At 41.8% G+C, this 4,498-nt stretch overlaps 1 pseudogene; it reads left to right on the top strand.

The window, feature by feature from the left end:
• Nucleotides 1-1,303: 1,303 nt before the first annotated feature.
• Nucleotides 1,304-3,699, top strand: LOC145405780 (uncharacterized; annotated as a pseudogene).
• The last annotated feature ends 799 nt before the right edge of the window (nucleotides 3,700-4,498 follow it).

Below are 4,498 nucleotides of genomic sequence, written 5' to 3'. Positions count from 1 at the left end.
TGTCGGCTGGTCACCCAACATTCTCGGGGACTTTTACGTCTGGATAATAGCAAGTATATTTGAATAATGGTTTAACCAGCCACGTCCTATTGACATATATATTCGTCTGAACGTTTTGTCACTGTGAGTCCCGTTGACCTATATAAACGCGCCACAATTGCAAGGTCTGTCATTTGCACATTTTTCAAATTTTGCACGTGACTTTTGGTAGCTATACACGGGACACCTTCCTCTACAAGATGCCAGGCAGGGACAGTGCCTTATCCCGCATGACCTCCCCCCCCCCTGTACGCCATTGTCTCGGCAATTCACCTGTTACCAGTGACCTGTCCAGTAAAGACATGTCGTGCCACGGTACGAAATTCAGGGCCAGAGTGATTCCCCAATCGATGAAAATGTGGAGGACAAAGTTTACTTAGCATTAGAGGAAGAAACAGTCAGAAATGATGATCAAGCAATGTCGCCAAAAAAGATCAGGTATGCTGATGTGTTTGGTGAGTGAAACAATGCTTATATTGCCTATATCGCTGTGTGAAAACCAATATATTCTCGTACTACATATAAATTCATACCAAATAAATAAATAAATACCGTTTATTAGTGATGTGGAATAGTTACCCTCCCATAGAACTCGTTCTCTTTGGAGTCAGCCTGATAGAAAACCCAGTAAGATAAGGGGTACTCTACCTGTATCTAGTACTTTAAACCTCAGGTGAGTGATTTCTTTATGAAGTTTCGATGTTTCTCACCAAAAGCAGAGGTTTGAGCCAAATTTTTTTTTTTCCAAAATTGGTCGGGACTGGGGGGAGTCAATGGTGGAAAATCAGTCAGGACGGGACGGGTTAATACAGCCAAGGTCCAGCATCTGGATAATGAACACCTCTAAAGCCCTGTCCACACGAGCAGGCAATGCCCGCAGGCACAAGCGAGCAGTTTGCCTGTTGACTGGTTCACCGCTTGTGCCCGCAGGCAAATGTGTGGCAATTTACGCATTTGCCCGCGGGCACAAGCGGTGAGCCCGTCAACAGGCAAACTGTTCGCTTGTGCCCGCGGGCATTGCCCGCTCGTGTGGACAGGGCTTAAGGCTGCGTTCACACCAAGCGATTCGATTCGATTCAATTCATGGAGAATCATATCGATTCATGATTCGTCTTGATGTGACATGTTAGTTCCTATAGGAACTGTTCACACCAAGCGAATTAATTCAATTCAAATCATGGCGATTCAAGGCGATTCAGAATCACTGATGCGCGAGGGTCCATTTTTTCATCAGTCACGGCGATTCAGTGGAGGAGTGAGCACCATGCTACCGGACGTCCTGATAAATTTAGTGAGAGAGCGACGTGCTATTTATGATACTAGTGATCCTAAGCATCGGGACAGGGATGCCATAGCGGCTTTATGGAAGGATATTGCTGCAGAAATTAAATGCACAGGTGAGTTAAGTTTTTAATCAATACAGATTGTTTCTATTCAGTACAAAAATAATAGCCGCATTTGGCAACTCACGTATATTTCAAATGCGAGAGATAACCTCAGTAACGGTCAGGCGCCAGGCTGTCTGGGTGTCTTATGTGGAAAAAGGTATTTTCCCTGTACGCCTTTGATACCGTTCACTGACACTATGCTAAGTCGCATACATGTTGTTTCAAGAGTAACATGTAAGTATTATGACAATGCTAAAAATAACATAATAAACAGAATTTGTGTTATAATGTCCTTCATAATCATATTCCCTGTAGGAGTAAAGGCGATACTATTATGGCAATGCTAATAATAACATAATAAAGCAGTATGACCTTAGCTGTTGCACCGCCAAATAAAATAAAATCAACTAACAAAAATTCGTTCATATACTACATGCAAAATAAAAAGTACAATAGATGTGATATGATATCATTTGTGTGCTGGCTATAACTAAGTAGCCTGTCAGTGGATCATTCTGTCCTGCCACTCGACAGCTCCACCTGGTGAGACAAAGTATTCTCTCAGAGTGTCGCGAACTGACATGGCTTCTGCTGTAGGCCTTGTACTTCTTGTTGGTGACAGAGTGTTCATGCTTTGATGGTGGTTATTAGTTTTATCATTATCTTCGTGAAATCTTATGTTGTCGTCAAGATGAAGAAAATTATGAAGCACACAGATACTTTTAACTATTGCTTCAGATACCTCAACGCTTGTCTCCATTGTTGTTTTAAGTACACCAAACTTCTGAGCTAACATACCAAAAGCACATTCTACAGTTCTCCTAGTTCTGCTCAACCTATAGTTGAATACCTTCCTTGAGTAGTCTAGGTCCTTTCGAGGGTAAGGCCTCATTAGACTGGGCTTTAAAGGAAAAGCGGCGTCTCCAAAGAGATAGAAGGGTACTGTGATTTCAGTATCTGGAATGTTACTAGGCTGTGGAACACCTAAATGTCCAGAGAAAAATGCCCTACCCATGTTTGAGTAAATAAAAACTGTACTATCACTGTTTCGCCCATATGCCCCTACATCAACCATGGTAAAACAGCACTTGGCATCAGCAACAGCCAGTAGTACAATAGAGTGATACCCTTTGTAACTGTGGAAAAGTGAGCCTGCAGAAAGTGGGCATTTTAGCCGACAATGCTTGCCGTCGACACTTCCAATACAGTTTGGAACGTTGCATTTCTCGAAAAACGTTCTCTCTCTCTCTCTCCAGTGGTGATCATCAGGGACTGCCATGTACTGCGGCTGCGGTATTTCCCATATAGCATTGCTTGTTTCTTTGACAATCTCATGCACTGTAGATTTCCCTGTGCGAAACTGGAACCCAAGGGAAGCAAAGGATTCTCCGGTAGCAACGTGTCTGGAAATAAGGTTTAAAAAAATATTAACTACCTATGTTTCTTGGAGAGAGAGAGAGAGAGAGAGAGAGAGAGAGAGAGAGAGAGAGAGAGAGAGAGAGAAGGTCATACAGGGACGAATAAGTCAGATGAGATCCTGTGTAATTAGCCTTTTATTGTTATTATTATTTTCTTTCCACAGAAACTGAATGCAAGGAAAAGTGGCACCAGTTAAGGAGCAATTTCATGAGAGAAAAGAAGAGGATTAGTATCAAAGCATCTGGATCAGGTAACACCAAAACAAAGAAGTGGGTATTCTATGACTATGGAATTTCTCATCCCCTATGTAACGCCACGAGCAACATCTTCTAATGTACCAACACCTATTGATGGGGACCAAAGTTTTGAAGAACCGGTAGATGTTTCCCCTGACGATTCATCAACTTTTGTTGTCCCGGATGCACCTGATAATGCAGGTTTTCAAGAAACAACAAGCAATGTAGACGTCTGTGAAGGGGGGAATAGACCTGCTATCAACCGGCCTACTTCTACACCAAAGAAACCCTTCGCTACCAAAAAACCTCGCTGCGACTCTGCAAGTGAAGTCGATATGCAGATCGTGGGGGAGTTGAAGCTTCGGGAGCATGCAGCAATCAAGAATGACAACGACTCTGATCCAGATCGTCAGTTCTTGTTAAGCCTTCTCCCTCTGATGAAGCAACTGTCGCCAGCTGACAGTATTGACATCAAAATAGAAATACATGAAGCCTTTCGAAGGAAGCTCTTCCATCGCACCAACACCCACTACGGTTACTGGACGGAGCAACACACAACTCATACACCACTACCATCTCCTGCTAGTGATAATAAATCTGAGTACTCTTATCTCTGAGAGCTAGCCCTAAAAAGTGGAACAAAGATTTTGGTGCATTCACAACGATAAACATATTATGTCTATTTTTTTACTCTATTCAGGCATAAATGAAGGATGTCTATTTTTTTTACTGTATTCACAGCCATAAATAAAGGATGTCTATTTTGTTAATATATTCACAACCAGAAACAAAGAATTTATACCTATTTTTACTCTATGCACAACCAGAAATAAAAGATATGTTTTCTTAATGTATTCTGTATTCATAACCAGAAATAAAAGATGTCTTTTATACTGCATGAAACACTACTTCTCCCAACTTTCAGACTTTTTAACAGTTCACTTCTTACCTAAGGTAAATGGCAATCCTTTCTTCAACTCCAACTGCACGTCGGTAATTAGTATTCTGTTTTCTTATGTTGGGTGCAGTCAACTCCACTAGCATTTTAAACTGTTCATTGGTCATCCTAAAATAATCATAAAACTTGTCTGAATTGTTTATCAAATCTGGGAACAAGTGTCCGAAACTCCCAAAATCAGGTCTTTTTGCATTAATTTCATGCACCCATATTCTTCTTGGACGCCTACGCCTACGCCGCCTCAGCCACAGCAACACCTCTATTTCAGCAAGAGCGTCTACGTCCATCCTCGTTCAAGTCAGCCTTTGCACTACTCCCTGTTGATTCTGACAGTTTGATTCTGTCGGTATGAACGGCGCTGATTCAAAATGAATCGAATCAATTGATTCTCCATGAATTGAATCGAATCGAATCGCTTGGTGTGAACGCAGCTTAAATACTGCACGTCCAGATAAATG

This window comes from Coenobita brevimanus, chromosome 68, assembly GCF_032717465.1.
Source record: "Coenobita brevimanus isolate Jiangsu-jjx chromosome 68, ASM3271746v2, whole genome shotgun sequence".
NCBI classification, from domain to species: domain Eukaryota; kingdom Metazoa; phylum Arthropoda; class Malacostraca; order Decapoda; family Coenobitidae; genus Coenobita; species Coenobita brevimanus.
This window is presented reverse-complemented; position numbering and strand designations above follow the sequence as displayed.